The sequence below is a fragment of the Pan troglodytes genome, chromosome X (assembly GCF_028858775.2).
Source record: "Pan troglodytes isolate AG18354 chromosome X, NHGRI_mPanTro3-v2.0_pri, whole genome shotgun sequence".
NCBI lineage: Eukaryota > Metazoa > Chordata > Mammalia > Primates > Hominidae > Pan > Pan troglodytes.
In genome coordinates this window covers 112901554-112926585 of record NC_072421.2, presented here as the reverse complement: position 1 = coordinate 112926585, position 25032 = coordinate 112901554, and the positions used below count along the sequence as shown (strand labels likewise).

Below are 25032 nucleotides of genomic sequence, written 5' to 3'. Positions count from 1 at the left end.
TACCTGTAACCCTAGCACTTTGGGAGGCTGAGACAGGTGGATCACCTGGGGTCAGGAATCCGAGACCAGCCTGACCAACATGGTGAAACCCCATCTCTGCTAAATACAAAAAGTTAGCCGGGCGTGGTGGCACATGCCTGTAATCCCAGCTACTTGGGAGGCTAAGGCAGGAGAATAGCTTGAACCTGGGAGGTGGAGGTTGCAGTGAGCCGAGGTCGTGCCACTGCACTCCAGCCTGGGCAACAAGATTGAAACTCCATCTCAAAAAATATATATATACTTATTATACATATATATAATATGTGTATATATATATTTTTTTAAATAAAATTTATCAAGTTCCTCAAACAATTCAACTGGAATTTAGATTGGTATTGCATTAAACAGGTTAAATTGGTGAGAATGTTTACAATAAGTTGTCCTATCCAAGAGTATGGACCATTTCTCCATTTATTTAAATAATATTTTATTCTTTTATTGGAATTTTTTCTCCATAAAGGCATTTGTTACTTTTGTCTTTATATTATTTGTAATTTCTTTTTGCTATTGTGACAGTTTCACATTTGCATGTCTCTTCTAGCACGTTATTACTGGTGTGAAGAAATGGAAGTTATTTTTGGAGATTGATATTTTATCTGGCAACCACTTTGAACTCTCATATTAATTATAATTCCGCAGTTTGTCTGCTGAATCTGTTGCTGATGGTTTTTAGGTAGATTATCATATTTTTATTGCAAGTAATTGCAGGGGTTTTTGTTTGTTTGTTTTTTGTTTTTGCTTGTTTTTTTTTTTTTTGAGATAGTTTCTCACTCTGTCGTCCAGGCTGGAGTGCAGTGGCGCAATCACAGCTCACTGTATTTTCAAACTCCTGGGCTCCAGGGATCCTTCCACCTCAGCCTTCTGAGTAGCTGGGACTATAGGCATGTGTCACCACACACAGCTAGTTAAAATTTTTTGTGTGTGTAGAGACAGGGTCTTGCTATGTTGCCCAGAGTTGCTAGTGTGGAACTCCTGGCCTCAACCAATCCTCCACCTCAGCCTCTCAAAGTGCTGGTTTTACAGGTGTAAGCCACTGCACCAGGCCCTTTCATTTTTTATTAATTATTTTTTTCTTTATATCATTGGCCATGGCTGACAGCAATAGGTTAAAAGTTAGCAGTGATAGATGGGAACTATGGTCTTGTTTCTGATCTCAAAGAGAATAAATCTAAAGTTTCTTCATTGTTATAATACTTATTATAGTTTTTTAAAAATGTAAACTTTAAGAAGTTAAAGAATTATCTTTGTTTCTCGTTTGCTAAAAAGTTTCCTCCTTCCTTCCTTCCTTTTTAGGGAATACAGAAAAATTAATATCTGTCCTTTATTGTCCACTTATGCTCCAGGAACTGTTGTACATTTTACAGCATTATTCCTTTTTATTCTCAGAGCCACCCCAAACAAGTGAATACTACTACTAATCCTATTTTACTCATGAGGGAACAGAGCCTCAAAGGGGTTAAATTTTAAACATTATCCAAAGAATGATGGGAAGCTGGTACTCAAACCTTGGTCAGGCTGACTTCAAAGGCAGAATCTTAATGAAATGCAAGCATCGAAGTGTTATTAAGTACCTTTTGTATAAAGCCTTAAATATTTGCAGTTACCTCTTTAGGTCTTCATTGGCTTCTTTCTACTGATGCTGAGTATCCTTAAATTTGCTGCAGCATCCTGTCAGGGGTCACCATGGACTTCTGGTTCATTTAACCAGCTTTGTTTCACCTGCACACTGAGCTCCCCTTTCAACCTCTGGTCTTCTCATCATTGAAAAAACTCTACCTACCTGCACATTGACTGGAGAGATGGCATTAAATCACATCCCCTTTTAAATTTTCTCACACTGGGCAGGATCAAATAATGTTTCATGGTTAAAACCAAAGGAAATTAAGAAGTCAGGATTTTTTATTTCTTTGCTTAATATCTCTTTATATTTTAATATATTTAAAACTTTTTATTTTGGAATAATTTTATATTGATAGAAAGTTGGAAAAAATGTACCGGGAGGTCCTGCATACTCTTCACCCAGTTTCCCTCATGGTAACATCCCGTATAATGATACTATCAAACTAGGAAACTGATTTTGGTATAATCTACAGAGATTATTTTAATTTAACCAGTTTTCTGTGTTCTCATGGACACACACACATATGCATGTGTGTGTAGGCCTATGCAGTTTTATCACATGTGTAGATTCAGACTACCAGTTTAGATACAAAACTGTTTCTAGGGTCCCCCTCATGGGACTCCTTCATAGTCACATCCACTCCTCTACTCCATCTCTAAACCCTAGCAACCACTAATCTGTTCTCCATTTCTAATTTTGTTGTCTCAGTGTTATTTAAATGGAATCATACTGTATGTGATCTTCTGGATTGACTTTTTTCATTTAGAATAATTCCCTGAAGATTCATCCAGGCTGCTCTACAAGTTAATTATTCATTCCTTTTTATTGTTGAGTGTCTCCCATGGTATGGATGTACCAGATTTTAATCATTCACCTGATAAAGGCCATCTGGATTGTTTCTAGTTTTGAGCTGTTATGAACAAAACTGCTATAAAAATTAGTGCACAAGTTTTTGTGTGAAGATAAGCTTTCATTTCTTTGGGAAATTAACTGAGGTGAATTGGGTTTCTTTCTTTCTCTTTCTCTTTCTTTTCTTTTCTTTTTCTTGTATTTGGGTCTTGCACTGTCACCCAGGCTGGAGTGCAGCGGTGCGACCACAGCTCATTGCAGCCTCCAACTCCTGGGCTCAAGCAGTCCTGCTGCCTTAGCCTCTTGAGTCATTGGGATTACAGGTGTGAGCCACCATGCTTGGCACTGGGTTTCTTTTTGATTATACATAATATTGAAAATCAGCAAATTTTTTGATAGTCTTGAAAGAAACATATAATTTCCTCCTTTATTAATGTGAATAAATTATATTGATACATTTTTTGTTTTTAAACTGGACTAGAAAGGTAGGTTGCATCCATACTGAGTCATTGAATAGGGAATTCGTGCTTACTTTACAATCAATGTGGAGAGATAAAAGATTTATGAGGAAAGTAATATTTTATATAGATGGATCTGGCCATAGGTTTTAGGATGAACTGAAGTAGGAAAAGAGAGGAGATAGATGATGGGGCCAGGTGAGCAAAGACACAATCACTTTATAGTGGAAGAATGAGGGTCAGGAGGACTAGGAGATTCTTATTCTGATCTCATTTCTATCACTAAACTTGTTATATATGCCACCTTCATCAGGTCATTTAACTTTTTTTGTTTGTTTGTTTTTGAGACAGAGTCTCACTTTATTGCCCAGGCTGGAGTGCAGTGGTGCCATCTCAGGGCACAGCAACCTCCGCCTCCCAGGTTCAAGCGATTCTCCTGTCTCAGCCTCCTGAGTAGCTGGGATTGCAGGCACCCACCACCATGCCCAGCTAATTTTTGTATTTTTAGTAGAGATGGGGTTTCACCATGTTGCCCAGGCTGGTCTCGAACTCCTAACCTCAAGTGATCTGCCCGCCTCAGCCTCCCAAAGTGCAGGGATTACCGGTCTCAGCCACTGCGCCTGGCCCATTTAACTTTTCTTGACTTCGGTTACCTCATTTGTAAAATGAGTGATTTGGCCTGAGTCCGTAAAATCCATGATTGCTTTCAAATCTACAATTCTATAACTCCAAACTAAGAGGGAACAGTCAGGAGTTTTTCCACTGGGAAAGGAAAACAGAAGATGGATCTGGTAAGCATCTTGAAGGTAAGAATCTGCTTGGCTCAGTCAGTGATTGAAGGTAGAGCCCAAGATGAACTTTCAAAAAGACTTCTAAACTTCAATGCTGGGTGACAGAGAAAGGGCAACACTATCAGTTCAACAAAAATGAACTCAGCAAGATAAGGTCATTTTGGTTGAAGGACTTTTTAAAGTTTAATTTTGGATGTGTTTTGTCCGCACACAAGGTAGTTGTGTTATACAACTCCTGGAGGCAGTATTTATATGGTGTTCTATGTAAATGGCTCCCCTTCCTCTGGGAGGTATATAGTACACTGCCTGCACAGCTGTAAACAACAGTCTTCACTGTGGACATCCAGGTGGAAATGTCCAAAAGATAGTTGGATATGAGTCTGGTATTTGGAAAGGAGTATACGTGGGAAATGTTGGCTTGGAGTTAGGGAGTTAGTGGTGGACAATATATGGAGACTGTACATTGAGGAAAAGTACATGCTGTGACTAGAACCAAGCCTTTAGCTGTAATCAAATGTATGATTTAGTTGGATTATTTCAATAAACCTATAAGTGTTGATTTTATAATAGTTTATTTTGTCTCATTCTGTACATAATGTTGTATAAAAATCATGTATTGCCTAATTACAGATTCTTCAGGCCTGTAAAAATGAGATGATTCTAAAATTAGCAAGAAGTTATACATCTATGGGCCAAGCATTTGGTTGAAAAGTGATAAAATAAATTTATTGCTCAACAGATGCATCCAAAAGTTTTACTTTATAAAAAGAGATTAGGTTATAAAAATGGGCAAAGATTCAGAGTTTCTTTTCTTCAGATAAGATGAAGAACTCCTCCTAAATTGTATTTATTCTTGAGTATTCAGTCTGCACATTGCTGTCATGAATCTTTCTGGTTGATGGTTAGTCTGTGTTTGCAAGTTTTATCTCTAGGGAGGATGCCAGTCTGAGGCTGAGTTATAAGATATAAAAATGAAACCTACTAAAGAGAGGACCACCTGTGTTACTTTTGAGTCAATCCAACTGATGTTCTTGCTAGGAGATACATGGTGTCACTAAATAACTAAAAAAAATTGAACAAAGCAGATATATCTGAACCTATATTTTCTAATGAGTATCAACCTTCAAAGTCAAACTGTAATCCTTTTGGGAGATTTGTTTACCATTGCTAGAGACTGAATGTTGGTGATCCCCAAAATTCATATGTTGAGATCCTAACCCCCAATGGGATGATATTAGGAAGTGTGGTCTTTGGTAGGTGATTGGGTCATGAGGGCAGAGCTTTCATGAATGGGATTAATGCCCTTATAAAAGAGACTCCAGAGAGCTCATTTGCCTCTCCCACCATGTGAAGACACAATAAGGCACCCTCTCTGAACTAGGAAGCAGGACTTCATCAGACACTGAATCTGCTGGTCCCTTGATCTTGATCTTGGACTTATCATCTAGAACTGTAAGAAATAAATTTTGGTTGTTTTAAGCCACCCTGGTATTCACCTATAAAAGCCCAAACAGAGCAAGATACCCATCTACTCATTAATTCATGAACTCTTTAGCTGCTGAGCTGATATATGAACTATGCAAGAAAATAAATGTTACGTTATAAACACAACTTATTTCTGCCCAAACTTTATTATCCAGTTTAATCACATTTAAATCAATAGAATGACTCTTTGCTGGTTTCCAAAAAGCATTCCTCCCTCAAAGAATTAAAATTTACCACCATCACACAAAGACATAAGAATAATACAATGGACTTTGGGGATTCGTGGGGAAAGGTGGGAGGGGTGTGAGGGATAAAGGACTACACATTGCATACAGTGTACACTGCTCTGGTGATGGGTGCACCACAATCTCAGAAATCACCACCAAAGAACTTATTCATGTAACCAAAACCACTTGTTCCCCAAAAACCTATTGAAATAAAAACAATCATGTTTAATGGTAATGTAGCGATCGTAGGAAAAGACCAACCCGTTTTTATCACTCTTTATCATTGGCCCATCACAGATGACAGTTTTCTATCTTATGGAATCATTTGCACAAAGTATATATAAGGATGTATATTTGCAGCATTTCTTATAACAGTAAAAAAATAAAATGATACAGTCATCTAGTTAATGCCACTGAATCGTACACCTTAATGGTTAAATGACAAATTTTGTTATACATGTTTTGCCATATTTTTAAAAAATAATAGTAAAGAAACTAGTGAATTGTATACTTTAAATGAATTCATTGTATGGTATGTGAATTATGTCTCAATAAAGATATTTTTAATCTCCCCCCAAAAATAAAATTTATCACCATTGAGAAGATTCAAAACAATTATTCTTAGACCACGAAGACATTCTTGAAGTTCTAAAAATTTTTGAAGCAATATGAGTACAATAGAGTCAGACAAGATGACTCCTTTGAAAGATTGTTATGTTTATACATAAATTTAGTCACATTATTTTGTCATAATGATTGTATGGATTGGGAGGAAGAACATGTAATTTGTATCAGGCAGACCTGACTTCAATTATTAATTTTACCTCTTAAACAAATGTATGACCATCTGTATGTATGTGTCATCACTAGGACTGTTTCATTATCTAGTAAATTAGAGACGGTAATAATACTTACATCATAGATGCTTTGTGACAATCAAATCAATGAAAAGTAATTAGCATAGTGTTAAATATGCATCATTTGGATACCAGATTATTGTGAGGCGATTCTGTCAGTGAGTCAGTCTGCTCCTGGAGACTTCTCACTGATGCCAAGGACAGCTTCTTTTATGAAAGATAGAAGTCCTGGAAAAGTGAAAATTATCATATGGTAGCTCTTGCTTCATGAATGGTTCTTGGGAATGATGAAGACTAAGGGCCATCCACACAACTAGGTAAGAATCAATCTCTACTTATTCAGCCAGTGAAGAAACTTGATCTTATTCTTTATTTAATTCCAAAATGTAATAAAGAAATATTTATATTGTTAATGAAGACAGGTGCTGTCTAAACCTTGTTAACTGAATTCTCATTTAAGGAGGCCCTTGATGAGGACTCTGGTTAACCTTCTAAGTCAGTAAGTTCCTCCTGCCTTCTTTACAATGATAAATAGCCCATTAAGTGTTCCTTCTGGTGGCAATGGCTTTCCTTATTTATAGTGTCTTACACATTCAAAGAGCTGACACCTCATCTTGTATATTAATTTGATACTAATTATGTAGTCAGTCTAAGCTTTCCTTTCCATGGCTTCTTCCCCAAGCTGTCTTCTTCCTGAGGGCCAGTTAAGGACTCAATTGCTTGCTGAGCAGACCTGCTAGACCTCACTTCAAAAGGTTTGTTAATCTCCTTGGAATCACCCCTTTGAGCTCACTCCTCTCACCTTTCATATTCAGATTGGACTGCATTAGTCTTCTGCATTGCTTTGTAAGGAAAAGAGAGAAAGTTGGGAGTGGGTGGAGAAAGAAAGAAACAGGGTGGGGAGGAAAGGAAGAGGAGGTGAAAGAAGGAGATTACATAAAGATAGAAAAATAAGAGTTGTGTATAGGAAGAAACCTTCACTGCCAGAAGTTAAACTGAATGGTTTATAACCTCTTAGAGGTCAAGGACCTTCTTTAAGATTCTGTGAAAGCTATAGCTCATCTACCCAGAAATATGCTCATATGCACATACATAGGAAATTTCACATCCCATTTCAGAGAGTATACATGTCTCATAAAGTGCATCCATAAGCTCCAGGTCAGTAGTCTACAACAATGACCTCCCATCACGAAATTCAATCAAACCATTTGCAATTTATGCGACACTGATTTGAGAATCATTTTGTGAAAATACCTGACTTATCTTACAGTTGGTTGATTTCCTAGTGTTCTGCATGAGACCTTCCTCTGTCCCCACATTCTTTGGGCTTACCCATTTCCCAGGCTTCCACTGCCCTCTCTATGAGTAGTTAACCATTTTTTTTCCCTCTTTGGGAAACTCATGAAAGTTACAAAAGCTCTATCCACAAACACACACATACACATTTATAGTCTCAGTTTGGCACTCAACCTTCTAAGCACTCATGTGCCACCCAAAGTTCATCCATGGATGCAAGATTTGGAACTACTGGATTAGAGGTAACTAAATGTTTATTTATTAAGTGGATTCAAGCATGTGGCATTTTTACTTGGGTCCTAAATCTGTTCCAGTGATTAGTAGAAAAAAGGTGTTTGTTTGTTTGTTTGTTTGTTTGTTTGTTTGTTTTTAAGAACTATGTAATCCAGTCTCAGATATTCCTGGCTTTCAACTTCACTATGGAAATCTTGATTAAATCCCCAATGTTATAAACGTTTGTGGCTCACATGGAGCTCTGAAGAGCCCAGTATAGTCCCCTAGACTCTTCAGGGCACTGTGAGTGAGCAGTTAAGTACAGGCCTTGGTCCATTGTGCTCAATTGAGAACTAAGTCAACGTGTCTTATTACTATGCTAAATCATAATGGAAAACCAGTCTCTTTCCATTAAAAAGTCTTTTCTGGGTTAACTGAGTTCCTTTGGATACTTCTCAGTGTTTTAGAATTTCAACTCGCCACACCTACCTCCTTCCTCTCTAAGACAGAGAAGAGGCAATGAGTTGACATGGACATCTTTGTGTGGGTCCTTATTGGCCTCTGCAGTAATTTCCTCAGCAATGTCCCCCTCAATCATTAGGAACTATTCGGGCATTCGACGATGAAGTCCAGGACTTGTGAAATACAAGGTCTATTCTCTCAGCTCATCTAGGCCCAGAGTTATCCACCATTCTGCTGACTTAGACTCACCTCTTCCCTTGTCTGCCTTTCAGGCCCTCTGAATCTCAACCACATCCTCCATCCAGCCCCAGAGTTAGATTGTCCACCTGCGGCCCTTGCAGTAGCGTCAACTTGCTCCTCGTGGCAGTGGCCCCATGGGAGACCTGCCGGCTGTAAATATCCAGCTATTTTCTATATCCTCCACTGGGAGCATGTGAAAATATCTGGATACATTTATGCCAGGTAAAAGCTGAGGGAGACTTGGCCCTCTCTCTGCCTAGATCTGCCTTGCATCCATTTTTCTTCTGTTATGATTATCCCTTGTTAGTGAGGGGGCACTCAGAAAGGTGCTTGTTTTAGTCTATTTTCTGTTACTCAGAGTGATTTATAAAGAAAAGACATCTATTTCTCACAATTCTGGAGGCTGAGAAGTCCAAGAGCATGGCACCAACATCTGATGAGGGTCATCCCATGGCAGAAGGACAGAAGGCTGAAGCAAACATGAGACAGAGAGAAGAAATCAGGCAAAACTCACTTTCATTACAAATTCAGTCTTGTGATAACTAACCCACTTCTGCAATAAGGGCATGAATCCATTCATGATGGTTCTGTCATCACCTAATCATCTCTTAAAGGCGCCACATCAATTAAAAGTCAACATGAGTTTGGGAGCAGACAAACATTTAAACCACAACAGTGGTGTCCCAGAGTTCCAAAGACCAAATTTGGAATAATTCCACTTTGTTTTTTATTTTTCCCCTAAACCTGTTGGAAAATGTCCCCAGATTCCACACTTATGATAATGGGGTGTGTGGTGGGGCGGGGTAGAGTGGCACATTTATCTATGGGTTCTTCTGCTTCCTTTGTGGCCTCTTACCCTTTCTTTTTTCTCTCTGTCTCTCACTTCTCAGAATGCTACAGTTTTGTTTCTGGATAGTGTACCCTTCACTTAAATCATCTCTTGATCTCCCGAACTAGTAAAGCTCTAGAATGCCAACTGGCCAGGCTCCAGGCTTGCCTTCAATTTCTCTCTTTCTCTTTCTCTGTCTTTCTCTCTCTCTCCTACAGCTTCACTGCAGTGAAACTTACATACCATAAAATTCATCCGTTTTAAATGTACAATTCAATGGCTTTTTAGTACATTTAGAGTTGTATAACTATCACCGTACTTTTCGCTTTTTAAACATTTTCATTATCCCAATAAGATCATTCATGCCCATGTACAGTTAATCCACTTTCCTACCTCCAGACCCAGGCAACCACTCATCTACTTTCTGTCTCTATGTATTTGCCTATTGTGGACATTTCATGCAATATATGGAGTCATACAATATATGTTGCTTTGTATCTGGCTGATTTTACTTAGCATACTGTTTTTGAGGTTCATCTACATTATAGCAGTGTATCAGTATTTCATTCCTTTTTAACACTGAATAATATTTCATCATATGACTCTACCACATTTTGTTTATCCATTCATTTGCTGATGAATGTTTCGTTGCTTCCATCTTTTGGCTATTGTGAGCAGTGTTGCTTTGAACACTCATGTAAAAGTTTTTGTTTGGATACCTGTTTTTAATCCTTTTGGGTGTATACCTAGGAATGGAATTGCAGGGTCATATGGTAATTCTATGTTTAACTTTTTGAGGAACTGCCGAACTGTTTTTCATAGTGGCTACATCATTTTACATTTCTACCAACAGAGTATGAGGATTCCAATTTCTGCTCATTCTTATTAACACTGTTTCTTTTTGATTATAGCCATCCTGGTGGGTGTGATAGGCTTGGCTCTTGCTATACAAAAGGAATTTAGAAGTCTCTGACTCCAAGACTGCTGTTTTCCTGAGAAGTCCTCAGGGAATTAAACATCTAATTTGATAATAAAATCCCAGTTAGGACTACTTGTTTTCTATATGGTGTTAACCATTCCTTGAAGCACTGAAACTCACTAATTTACTGGCAGTGGTAATGGAGGGTGTCCTAAGGCAAAATGATTTAAGAAGAATGAAAATGGTTGAATGTTCACGCCTGTAATCCCAGCACTTTGGGAGGCCGAGGCGGGCGGATCACGAGGTCAGGAGATCGAGACCATCCTGGCTAACATGGTGAAACCCCGTCTCTACTAAAAACACAAAAAATTAGCCGGGCGTGGTGGCGGGCGCCTGTAGTCCCAGCTACTCGGGAGGCTGAGGCAGGAGAATGGCGTGAACCTGGGAGGCGGAGCTTGCAGTGAGCCGAGATTGCGCCACTGCACTCCAGCCTGGGGGACAGAGCGAGACTCCGTCTCAAAAAAAAAAAAAAAGAAAGAAAAAATTATTCGTGACATATTTGCTCTTGGATATGGATTGGAGAGAGGAAAGCTCAAAATTGAATATGACTCATAAAGCAATATGGGAACACGAATGGGAAAAGATATTAAAGGTTATTTGGCCAAATAGTGATTGTGGGAGTTGATGCCAACTGCATTAAGGAAAAAAGATGACCATCTGAAGGCAGCAAAAATATGCCAAATTAGAATTGGCCTAGAAGAACACTAAAATGAAGGTCATTTAACAAAGACCTCTGGAAAAAAAAGTGACAAAAAAGTTAAGTCAGCAGGATTGCTAGGAAGTAAGCACTAGAGCAAAGGGTGCTGTGTAATCAAATGAGAAGAGACAGACTTTTCTGATCCTGGTCAGATAGTAGCTAAGATCAATTTCTCAAAAGATAGAACATCTGTCCTAGATATAGGAAGGGTAAGTAAAGTCTTATTAGAACAGAGGGAAATTTAAATTAAGACCACAGAAAAGATCAGGGAAAATGAAGCCTTGCTGCTGTCTAAGATAGTGATTGGACCTACTATGGAGGCCAAAACTCCCAAGTTTTCAAGAGACATACCTTCAAAAGATGGTCCCAAGGCTTAGGTCTAAGCCACCACATTTTTGAGGAAGCAACCTATCTAGGGAGACCAGCAGCACAGTATATAGTAAGCTTCTGGCTCAGGCACAGTTTTAAATCCTGGCTCTACCATTTACTAGCTATATTACCTTAAGCATTGCATTCATTCTTCCTGAGCCTCAGCAACCTCATTTGCGAAATGTATATAATAATATTTACCCCACAGGGTTGTTGAGGGATTAAGTTATGTAACATCTATAAAGCTTGCAGCACATGGCAGGCACTCAGTATATGATACCTCTTATTATTATTACTATTATTGGGTGTAACAACAATGCTTTTAAAAGGGAGGTGAGAGATGTTAGTAACTGGATACCACTGGCATTACTGAATTTGGATTTTATATAGTTAACAGCTAATTTATACTCAATACAGACAAGACTAGCGGTGGGCCTCATCTAGAAGATAACTAGCAGGACTTGGGCTTGAGATATCACAGAAAACGTTCATGGAAGGCAGGAGAAAGAATATTCATTATGGGTGAATTTTAAAAAGCTGTTTGATCTTCAGCAAATCATGACTTTCTCTTCCAGCCATGGTTGTGTTACTGGAAAAAAGAGGCCTCAATTCAGACCCCAAGGGAGGGTTCTTGGATCTCACGCAGGAAGGAATTCAAGGCAAGTCACAGAGTACAGTGAGAAGAGATAGCTTATTGAAAGTGACTCCATTACAGAGTAGGGTGTCCTCAGAAAGCAAGCAGAATACGCCATCTTTAAGTTTTTCTTATATAGGGTCCTTGTCTATGCAAAGGCTAAATTAAGCTGTGCCTATGTGCGAGTGAGCAGACAGGATGACAAAATTTATTATTCTGTTGATTTAAAGAAAACTATCCTTGACATTTTATTGTGTATGTATATCAAAGCATCTTGAAAACATATTGTTGTGGGTATTGGGACTCCTGAACTATCTGTTGTTGTAGGAGTTTGTCCTTGCAGGCCTTGCCAAGCTTTTTTATTTAGCTGTAAACATCTTAGGACCATGGGTGGTGACTAGCAAGGAACGTGCCTTGTTAGTCTCAAGATGGAGTCTTTTGGTTATTTATTTATTTATTTATTTATTTTGAGACGGAGTCTCACTGTGTCACCCAGGCTGGAGTACAGTAGCGCAATCTTGGCTCACTGCAACCTCTGCCTCCTGGGTTCAAGCGATTCTCCTGCCTCAGCCTCCCGAGTGACTGGGATTACAGGCACCTGCCAACACGCTTGGCTAATTTTTGTATTTTTAGTAGAGATGGGGTTTTACCATGTTGGCCAGGCTGGTCTTGAACTCCTGACCTCAAGTGATCCGCCTGCCTCGGCCTCCCAAAGTGCTGGGATTTACAGGCGTGAGCCACCGTGCCCAGCCAGAGTTGGTTTTAAAATGATGTCACTCTGGCTTTCCTAGGCTCCTGTTTCCCTAACAGTGGATATATAAAAGTTATCCTGCAATTGCTTGTGGATACTGCAAAGTGCCCACAAGCAAAAGTGTGGAGCAAGGCGCCGTATAGGACACTCCTTGCTGTCTCTAACACATCCTAAGCCTGTTTCTACCTCAGGACTTGTTCACCTCTTATTCTCTCCACCTGGAACTCTCTTCCTTAAGATAACACATGAATCGCTCCCTCACTTCCTTCAGGCCTTTCCTCAAATGTCGCCATCTCAGTGATGTTTTCCCTGACCACCCTATTTAAGGGAACCCCTAGTACACCATACTTCCCTTTCTTGCTTATTTCCTCCATATCACTTTTCTTCGTCTAACATACTAATGTCAGCTCCACAAGGGCAGGATTTTTCTCTTTATGTCCACTGCTGCATCCTCACTACTCAAAACAGTGCCTGGCACAGTGTGGTGCTCAAAAAATATTTCTTGAAAGAATAAATGATTTTATTCCATTTCAATGCTGTCACATGCCCAGGATCAATGGTTTTAAAATTAGAACAAAGGGGATGGGGAAAATAAATGAATGTGAAAAGAGGGGTGAGGCAAATCCTACCACAGAGCTCCTTCCTTGATATGTTGCCTGCAGACCCCCTGATAAGGTTTATAGATCAGCGGAAATATAAAAAAGGAACAGCTGATTTCCAGTCACAAGAGGCTGATTGAGGAAGTCTGGTCCACCTTTTGAGGTGACGTCTCCTTTGGTTTACACTCAAAGTAAAAGTAGCAGATCAGCAGCCGAAAGGATACAAATGCACTAGAGATGCATTTGTAAAGACACTAGGGATGACTAAACCACTGATCCTGAATGAAAGCAGTGTCAAAGTTGGGAGGTAAATAATTTGTAAAGACACTAGGGATGGCCAGGTGTGGTGGCTCATGCCTGTAATCCCAGAACTTTGGGAGGCCGAGGAGGGTGGATCACCTGAGGTCAGGAGTTTGAGACCAGTCTGGCCAACATGGTGAAACCCCGTCTCTACTAAAAGCACAAAAATTAGCCGGGGTGGTGGCAGGTGCCTGTAATCCCAGCTACTCGGGAGGCTGAGGCAGGAGAGTCGCTTGAACCCAGGAGGCAGAGGTTGCAGTGAGCCGAGATCGCGCCATTGCCCTCCAGCCTGGGGGACAAGAGCGAGACTTCGTCTCAAAAAAAAAAAAAAAAAAAAGACACTAGGGATGACTTGACTGCTGACGGCCTCCCGTGTATCTCTCAGAGTCATGCCCTAAGTTCTATAGACTTGGCATCCCACACAGAGGGAAACCGCTACCAGGTTTGAGAGTTAAGAACTTTGGGTTCCTGTATTTTACACCCACCTCCCTGGCCCCTTATTCAGCATCCAGAGACAACTCATTTTACTACAGAAGGCAATAATTTCCCTATTCAAGATGTCATGTCACCAAGGCTCATGTTCTGTGCTGGGGCCTTGAAATTCTTGCTGTGTCAGCCCAAGAGTAATCTCTGTTTTTCTGTGCCTGAACTACAGGACCTAGTTTCCATTTTGGTCCTCACTGAAGCCTATTCTGGTCAGGTCTGGCCATGGCCAACCACACCGGTCACAGGTGTTGCGTAATATCACATTGGCAGAGCATCAGAAGAAAGGCAGCATGGTCTCACAATACATGAAGAGTAGGCTTAAGAAGCAGGAGCCAAAATTGATGTAACAAAAGATAACACTATCAACATGGTGACCCAATTGAGAAGTGTCACTATGTGAGATGAAAAGGTAAAAGAAGAGCCAGCAGAGTTATTGGCTCTTGTTTGCAGGAGATGATACTAAACAAAATTGATTCGTAGAAATATAGACATCATAAAATGAAAGGACCACCTGGATGTTTGAGGAGCGTGTCAATAAGAAATTATAGGACTGATCTCGAACTTCCTAGTGCCAGTTCCCAGTTCATTGTGTGTCTTCATTTACAGCATTAGGCCTTCTAGTGGGGACCTTTGACATGGCCCTCAGGAATTAGTCAGAATGCAGGATGCCACAAGAGAAGGGAAGGCTGGATATGACCAATACAGAATTCTTGTATACTTTTGACTTTTAGTGCTTTAAGTTTAAGAAAGTGGGCTATAGTTAATGGGTTTAGCTTCCAGCCCACCCACCAGTCCCTGTAGCAACAAAAGCTCATTAAGTGTCACACAAGAGCCTTCTCAGCCAATGTTATGAAAGAGAAAAAACAAAAAACAGCAAGGCAATGCACATAAAGAGAGTTTACAAGGGTCTTATTAAAATAGAGTGAAGGTATGAGCGTAAAGAACCAAAAAAAAAAAAAAAATCACAATTTAAGTGATGAAAAATGGTGGGCACCTGAATAGGTGACTCACATCTTAGAGATGTGGTAGATTAAGTAGTGAAAGGATAATGGAAGAGTACTGGAGGGTACTGCCTTAGCAAGGAATTTATACACACTGCCTATGGGCTTATTATTGAGTTTGTTTCTGGGGAATTTACAAATATAAGTCTGTATAATAAAGGAAAAGACGGCCTTTTCTATAGTCATAGTTTTAAGCAGTGAACCAGGAACCAGTGACATGGTTTTAAACCACTGATCCTGATGAAAGCAATGTCAAAATTGGGAGGTAAATCTGGTTAGGTTAAGATTATTTTTGGTTTTCTCTATATTTTCTGATGAGTTTGTGGTGCTGAAAGGGACATGGCAGGCAATGGGAGCAGGAGGGCTGGCTTTCTTAGACACCCTGGCCCTGGGATTAATTTCATATGCAAAAAAATATTTCCAAATCAAATAGTTACGTGGAATGTACTGAAAAGCAGAGAAAATTGTTAATCAGCAATAAAAAATAGTGAAAGTAATTTTTAGAAACAACACTGTTTTCAACAACAGTATGGTGTGAGGAAAGAACATTGCCTGGGAATCCAAGCCAGTTCTATTCTGAGGTCTGTCACTGCCACGCACAGCAGAGGACCGACATACAATGCTCCTCCTGAGAACAAAAGGCCATGACAAGATCAAAATAAAGGGAAACCTGTATTCCCACAGAATCCAGAGATGGGAGCCATCCAAATGACAAAGACTTTGCATGATTCCAGCACATATATCCTAATTGTTGCCTAGAGATATTATGAGTGAAGTATCCCTATTCCCACTTTATTAGGAATCTTACACTATTGATTATCCCCTCTTCCCTGAATCTTCCATTTTCCCTGGTTTTCTGGCTCATTTCCATTGCCATTTAAAGAGACTCTAGTTTCTCTCATCTTAATAAATGCTGACAGGATCCCAAATGCCTCTTCCATATCACTGCAATGTCCAGCATGAAAGAAAGGTGGTGTAGATATAAGATAAATCTAAGATAAATGAGGTTAAGCAAAAACCTTGTAGTACTAAATCTGAATGTGCAAATAAAGTTCCTGTTATCCAAACTGAAGAACTGAAGAAAGGAAAGACTTCCTATTCCTTCATTATAGTTCCAAGCTCCAAGCAGTGACCAAAGAACCACTGGTATGGTTATACATATATATATAACCCTGTGTCTGTATGTGTATATATATATAGTCATGCTCTGTCACCCAGGCTGGAGTCCAGTGGTGCAATTGTGGCCCACTGAAGCCTTTACTTCCTAGACTCAAGCAATCCTCCTACCTCAGCCTCCTGAGTAGCTGGGACTACAGGCATGTGCCACCATGCTTGGCTAATTTTTCTCTTTCTTTCTTTTCTTTTCTTTTCTTTTCTTTTCTTTTTTTTTTTTTTTTTTTTTTTTTTTTTTGTAGAGATGGAGTTTCACAATGTAGCCTGGGCTAATCTTGAACTTCTGGGCTCAAGAGATCCACCTACCTCAGCCTCCAGAGCTGGGACTACAGGTATGAGCCACCGTACCTGGCCAGTATGGTTTTAAGCCAGTGAAAGTAGCATCTATGTTGGAAGGTGGAGCTGGTTAGATTTGCACTATTCTTAGTTTCCTCTGTATTTTCCTATGTTTCTTTTGTGGTTCAAGGTACATTTTCTTTGCCTGTGATTAAGGATTGTGTGGTTCATGGGAATATAAAGTAATGAGACCTATTTTCCCATAAGACAGATACATTCACTGAGGAGTTTATAGGCTTTGCTCTGAGATAATATTTGTACAACAAAAAACCTGAAGTGGTTCCCAAAGTGTCAATATTTTAGTCTGTGCCAAATAAGATAGCTGAATAAACATAACTGAAGTAACCAAATACTGCCAATTTGATAGCAGCATATAGGCATGTCCTGATTGTGGAGAATAACAGGTATATTCTGTTATTTACTGTTATTAAATGTTAATAACTGCAAACCTAGTCTTTTACTTGGAACAAAAGTATGTGTCTATGTCTAGATATTTGAGTTTAGAATTATATCCCAGTTAGGTCTTTAATAATGATCACTCTAAATCCTTATGTCATGCTATCTTCATCCTTAAGCATAACTAAATCACAGGCATATTTTTCATAACTAACCACATCTGAAAATCTTGATGCAGAGCAGATAAAATATATTCCTCTTGACAAAATATCAGGTACAATATAGATCAGAAATATACATTCCTAGATTTTATCCCAGAAAATACGTGAACTCAAGATGGGGAGCTACCACTTCAGTTTTTTTTTTCTAATTGTCTTTGCAAGATTGTATGATGTATTGATGAAAAGTTGAAATATAGTCTTATCTACATTATAGTGTATAGTTTCCTCTTTAAGAAGTAGTTTATACATTGGTAACTGGGGACAGCTACCTATTATAAGCTAGAGTTCAGTATGTATGAAAGAGAATTAGAAAAAAATACTAAACTTATGTGACTGAATCACTTCCACAAAAATTTGGAACAGCCTTGATTAGACAAGAATGAACCAAAACTATAAAAAATGAACTCAGAGGCTCAAAAGTTGAGATTTGTAAAGGTCAAAACTAAATAATTACTATTGTGTCTTGATGCAGTCGCTAAGAATTTTATTGTGTATAATTTTTACTTCAGTGTTGAACAGCCATTGTGATAGGAAGAATTTCAGTTCTGAACACTTTTGCTTCATCAAGGATGGAATAAAACAAAGAGTTTGTGCTATCTTGGTTTTTGGTTATAATAAAAGCTATTCAAACAGTTTTTATATGTTTATTATTTTCCATCTATTTTTCTGCATGCTCCTTTGTTCATATGATACTGCCTCAGTCAGACTCGGTGAAATCGGTGAGACTGGCCAGGTCAACAAGGCCTAGAACTGGACCAAACACAGGAGGATGATTCAGGAAGGTAGAGAGGAACATCAGGAAGATGAGATAGTAAATTACAGGGACTCAGCCACAGGCATTAAGGTTAACATACAACACTCCCATCTCTAGGACTCTGATTTTGGACGAGTCATGGCGAGACTCTAGTTCTGTAGAAACTGAATGTCAAGCAGAAATTCATACATAAAAGAAAGAATATCTGTGGGAACTGGAGTGCAATTCAAGTGGATTCATTAATAGCAACCAGATCAGAGAGTTATTACAGAACAAAGTGCAGAAATAGTGCAGGGCCATCAAACAGGTTGACTTTTATAAAGAATGGATGATAGGTAGAGTTTCTTATGTTCTCACTGTCTGTGACCTGATTTTTACCAGAACTTGGAGCAAGGCTAATCCTACCAATAGGATTACGTGGCCCTGATTATAGTGTTGGAGGCCTGCTAGGCAGAATTAGGCAGATCATTGTTCACTAAATAAACTATCGTTTGTTTAAGTTTAGTACAGGAGTTGCAAACTATGACCTACTGCTTGTTTTTGTATGACCCATGAGCTAAGAATGATTTGTACACGTTTAAGTTGCTAAAAAAATAAAAATGAATACTATTTCGTGACGTGAAAATTTTATGAAATTCAAATTTCAAGGTCCGTAAATAAAGACTTATTGGAACACAGCCATGCTTATCTGTTTTCATATTGAATATGGCTACCTTCATGCTACAATGGCAGAGGTGAGTACTTGTGACCAACACCCTATGGTCTGGAGAGCCTTAAATATTTACTGTCCAGACCTGTACAGAAAAAGTTTGCCGAACTTGGTTTAGTGTATAAAGTCCGTGGATATACAGAAATTTCATAGCACAATATTTAGGGCCTGATCATGTTTAATTCTTTAAGAAGTTGCATACAACTCAGGGTAGAAATAAAAACCATAGCAATTGATGAGTATGATGTTTTGTGACTATTTAAGAATTGACAAAGAGAAGAATTAAGTGTAACAAAGTATATGAGGTAGCCTTTCCTAGCCCTGCTCTGGCAGAGGCTGGGACTATTCTGCCTCCTACATTGAGTGAACCAAATCCTGCCTACAACCAGCAGGACACTAGGCATTCCCTCCTGACGGTGGGCATGATAAAATAGACATGATCCCCCAGGCACCTTTATGTCTGTTGTGTGTTCACTGAACTGCAACCTCTTCTCTGACCACCCATCCCCCTCTAGTGTTGGATTACCCTCTGTGATTGACTTTTTGCCTTAGTTTTCTGATTAGGGTTATAATTCCCACTTTGAGGCTAGAACTAATCCTCAGTTCCAGCCTAATTGCCTAAGACTCTGATTCTCTAAGAAATCCTTCCTACTCCCATTGCCCCTGGGAGCTGGATCCTGTTTTGCATAGCTTCCTCTTTTAGCTGGCATCTTGCTGTAATCCAAATAGACCATCTGGGATCAGTTCTTGCCAGCAAATGTTTGGTTCTACTGCTTTCCCTTACCCAACTCCAGGACTTGATCATCCTTTGAATAAAACCCATTTGTCTCATCCTTTGAACTTTGATTTGACATGCCAAACACAATCATTTTTTTTAAAAAAATGTTGTGACAGCGTCTTGATCTGTCACCCAGGCTGGAGTGCAGTGGCGTCATTTCAGCTCACTGCAGCCTCAACTTCCTGGGCTCAGGCAATCCTCCCACCTCAGCCTCCCAAGTATCTGGGAGTACAGTCATGTGGCACAATGCCCTGACAATTTTTAAATTTTTTATAGAGGTCGGATCTCGCTATATTGTACTGGCTTGTCTTGAACTCCTGGCCTTAAACAATCCTCCTGCCTTAGCCTCCCAAATTGCTGGGATTACAGGTGTAAGCCACTGCACCTGGCCCCAAACACAATCTTGAAGGTACATTCCTGCAACCAAGTTAGTCCATGAAATTTCAATCTAGCCTTTTCCAAGATTCTTTCCTACTCCTTTCCTCTTCTTCCTTCTGCTGAGGTCCCAGCATGCATCATGGTCTAGTATACATTTATTATAGTAGCCAACAGATCATAGACAATTAGAGCTGGAAGGAATCTTACAAGTTATAGATGAGAAGACCAATTTAGAGGTCCACAAAGGGGAATATACATATCAGTTCACTTTAACAAACAAGGAATAAGTAGACCCACATCCTCCAAGAAGTGCCTTGGAAATAAAAGTTAAATGTAGTTAACTGCCTTCAATGAGTCAATTTTGAATTTATTTATTTTTGACTTATCATTAAAAAGAATCAAAAGCAGGGAGAAATCAAAATGACAGTAATAAGTCTGTCCAAAAAAGGAAAAGGAGAAAGAGAAGGAGGAAACCCATAATTTGAGGCCATATGCAAATACAATTAGTTTTGCCAAGATGTCTCATTGTCTACCACTCCAATTCCCCTTTCCATTTCTGACAGTTGTTTCTTGGATTCTGTGTGACTACTTTAATGCCTAAATCTTTACAAGGAGAATCTCGAAATAAAATCTCAAATTATAACTTGCTTGGTTACATTTGATTTAGTGATCTGAACAGCACAAGTACTGGCCAACCAGAAAGCAAACCAGCTTATCATCAGTCCTGCCTCTATCTACAGAGGCAAAATGAAAGGAGCACTGAGGCACTTATGGCAATTTCACAAGGGAATCAGGTAAATATCCCTTGCTATCATGGGAAAACAGTGGTGGAGTTAGGGTGGGAGTGGGGATTTGTATAGAGTCTTCCCTGGCTAATTACTCAGAATTATTTCCCTGTAGAGGCAGTGTCCGTCTCTTGCATGTGGCTGCTGAAGCAGATCACTGCATAGCAGGTCCAATCAGTTAAGCAATCTTAATGATCAATGCATTTTCCCTCTGCGTTCATTCTGCTGTGAACTAGATCGTGAAGATCGCTATATCAATTTAATCAATCATGCCTCAAGATTCAATGTAGCTACTGCATGTAGATTTTTTAAATGTTTGTTGCAACAACTCATGCCTCTCCCTGTCACTTATTAATATATTAAGAATTTAATAGCTCTTGACTGGCTAGTGTGGAATACATTTATAGTATCCAGCACATAGTAAGCCTAATAAATATTTGTTGATAGCATTTAATGACTAACTGTACAAGTCATAATAGAATAATATAGACATTCATTTGGAAGTAGAGTATGCCTTAGATTAGGCCAGTGGTTCTTAACAGGAATGATTTTGCTACCTGCTCCCAGGGGACATTTAGCAATGTCTGGAGACATTTTTGATTCTCACAACTAAGAATGGCAGGGTTTCTGGCATTGATTGGGTAGAGGCCAGGATGCTGCTATATATCCTAGAATGTACTGGACATCTGCTTCAAAAGAATTTTCCTGTTCAAAATGTCAAGAGTCTGAGATTGAGAAATCCCAGGTTAGGCAGATAATAGATATTGAGCAGTTTGGCTTTTTTAAAAGTAGATGAGGAGGAGTGAATAGGCAGAGCTCAGAGGAATTTAGGACAGTAAAACTACTTATGACAGTACAATGGTAGGTACATGTCACTGTACATTTGCCAAAATCCATAGAATGCACAGTACCAAGAGTGAACGCAAATGTACACTATGGGATTCTGGGTGGCCATGATGCCTCGATGTAGGTTCATTGATTGTAATGAATGTACCACTCTGGTGCCAGATGTTGATAGTGGGGGAGGCTGTGCATGTTGTGGTGGGCAGGAGGTATATGGGAACTTTGTACTTTCTGCTCACTTTCCCTGTGGATCTCAAACTGCTCTACAAATAAGCCCCTGTTAAAAAAAAAAAAAAGGAGATGAAGGTTCCCTTACATCAACTGTTTAAGAGTCGGTCTGTAAGAAGCAACAACCTCTCCTCTTCATCTCTGTCATCTGCTAGGTAGCTGTGAAACAGAAACCAAGCCCTTGCCCAAGCAGTGTTTGTAGACCTGGAACCCATGGTCATTGACGAAGTTTGCTCTGGCACATACCGTAAGCTCTTCCAACCTGAGCATATCATCACGGGCAAGGAAGATGCTGCCAATAATTATGCCCGAGGGCACTACACCATTGGCAAGGAGATAATTGACTTCATGTTGGGCCAAATTCATAAACTGGCCAACTTGTGCACAGGCCTTCGGGGCTTCTTGGTTTTCACAGCTTTGGCAGGGGAACTGGTTCTGGGTTCACCTCCCTGCTCATGGAATGTCTCTCTGTTGACTATGGTAAGAAATCCGAGCTGGAGTTCTCCATTTACCCAGCTCCTCAGGTTTCCATACCTGTACTAGAGCCCTACAACTCCGCTCTCACCACCCACATCACCCTGGAGCACTCCGATTGTGCTTTCATGATAGACAGTGAGGCCATTTAGGGCATCTGTTATAGAAACCTTGATATTAAGCCCCCAACCTACACTAACCTAAATAGGTTCATAGGTCAAATTGTGTCCTCTGTCACTGCTTCCCTGAGATTTGATGGAACCCTAAATATTGATCTGACAGAACTCCAGACCAACCTGGTGTCCTATCCCTGCATCCACTTCTCTCTGGGCAACTATGCCCTCTGATATGATTTGGCTCTGTGTCCCCACCCAAATCTCATTTTGTAGCTACCATAATTCCCATGTGTTGCGGGAGAGACTTGGTGGAAGATGATTAAATCATGGGGATGGGTCTTTCCGGTGCTGTTTTCATGATAGTGAATAACTCTCACAAGATCTGTTGGCTATTAGAAACTGGAGTTTCTCTGCACAAGCTCTCTCTTTGCCTGCTGCCATCCATGTAAGATGTGACTTGCTCCTCCTTGTCTTCCACCATGATTGTGAGGCCTCCCCAGCCATGTGGAGCTGTAAGTCCAATAAACCTCTTGCTTTTGTAAATTGCCCAGCCTTGGGTATGTCTTTATCAGCAGTATGAAAACAAATTAATACACCCTCATCATCTCTACTGGGAAAGCCTACCATAGACAGCTTTCTGTAGCAGAGATTACCAATGCTTTCTTTGAGCAAGCCAGCCAGGTGGTGAAACATGACCCTTACTATGGTAAATACATGGCTTGCTGCTTGTTGTACCATAAAGATGTGGTTCCCAAAGATGTCAGTGCTGCCATTGCCACCATCAAGACTGAGCGTACCATACAGTCTGTGGATTGGTGCCCCACTGGCTTCAAGATGGCATTAATTACTAGCCTCCCACTGTGGTGCCTGGCAGAGACCTGACTGAGATACAGAGAGCTGTGTGCATGTTGGGCAACAACACAGCCATTGCTGAGACCTGGGCTCACCTGGACCACAAGTTTGACCTGATGTATTCCAAGCACGTCTTTGTTCATTGGTAAGTGGGTAAGGAAATGGAGGAAGGAGAGTTTTCTGAGGTCCGTGAGGACATGGCTGCCCTTGAGAAGGATTATGAGGATGTTGGTGTGGAGTCTGTTGAAAAAGAGGGTGAAGAAGAAGAATACTAAAGTTAAAACAGCAGAGGCAGGAGAATCGCTTGAACCTGGGAGGCAGAGGTTGCAGTGATTCAAGACTGCACCCTTGTACTCCAGCCTGGGCAACAAGAGCGAAATTCCGTCTCAAAAAAACCAAAAAACAAAAAAGAAACCAGCACAGATGCTGCTTTCACAGGGAAGCTTATTCTGTTTTAAACATTGAAAAATTGTGGTCTGATGAGTTAATTTGTATGCAGCAGTGTATGTATATGCTCTCATATACAATTACTGACTTAGGCTTTAAAACATGTATGCTGTATTACAGACTCAAGCTGTTCATTTCTGTGACGGGTTTTAAATAAAGTATTGCCTGTCTTTTAAAAAAAAAGGATATGAAGCAGTTGGAAATAGAATTTTGGTTTTCAAAAATTAGTTTGTCTTTATTCTAAAATATTTTGGAGAAAACTGAAGACATATTGAAATATTTACCTTATGCTTCAAAATGACATATGTCATGTGACACATTTTCTTTGATTAACTTTTCTTTCCATGTAGTTTTTTTTTTTTTAAGTCATTTTCATTAACCACCTTAATTACAACCAATTTCAAATTGCACTTTTGGTACTCTCAACATGTATGATTGCCCCACTTCTAAGCAGGTTTAAGGAGACCCTGCTTGCAATTTTCCTCCTTTACTAGTAGCAAGGGAGAGCTGAAAAGGAGCTTTCAATAGGCTGTGTTTTACAATGTATGCAGAGCGATGACAAATTCACTTAAATCCAGTATCAGCTTCTAAAAATATCTGTGATGCAGGGAGGGAAAGAAATAGTGCTGGTAAAAGATACTTCAGTCTGCTGCCTGCTAGACATACTGGGAACGATGCTGTGTACTATCTGCCATAGCCAAAATTCCATTCACAAAGTGAAGAGTAGCATGATCTACAAAAGTCGTTTCCAATAGACCAATAATAGCCTCAAGGATATGAAAAATCTCAAACAATCCTATTTTCAGCATACACTTTTTGAATTAGTGAATGATGTTTAATAATAAACATTTTTAACATTCGCTAGTGTTTTCCCTATTTTTTCTTTTTTCAGCCTTCTGTAATTAAGCATAAGGTATTGTAACAACAAAGTGCCAAGATTATAAACCCATGAAAATGCATAAAATTTGCCAAACTCTTTAAGAGTAATAGTACATATCTCAAGCTTTATGTCTAACCTACTAAAATGATGAGGAAATCGTTTATCCAAGAATCAACATTATTTACCACATAGCATTTAGAACTGTAAGCTATTATCATAGCCCATATATCATTGTGACTTTTATGAAAAGATAAGATTTTTAGCTTTTCATTTTGCCAAGTTCAAATCCCTAACCTAATATTTCATTTCCAGGTATTTTTTTCAGTACCTAGAACTATAGTCTATTATCACAGATATACTTTATGAATAAGTAAAGCTTTACTTCCTCCGCTGAACTCCTCAAGGCCAGGAGCCACGTTTTATTCATCCAATATCACGATGTTTGCCTAGTGTACTTCCTGGCACCACAGGAGGTGACC

General features: G+C 39.5%; 1 pseudogene; it reads left to right on the top strand.

The window, feature by feature from the left end:
- The first annotated feature begins 8458 nt into the window (after positions 1-8458).
- LOC100612315 (tubulin alpha-8 chain-like) lies at positions 8459-23501 on the top strand (annotated as a pseudogene).
- The last annotated feature ends 1531 nt before the right edge of the window (positions 23502-25032 follow it).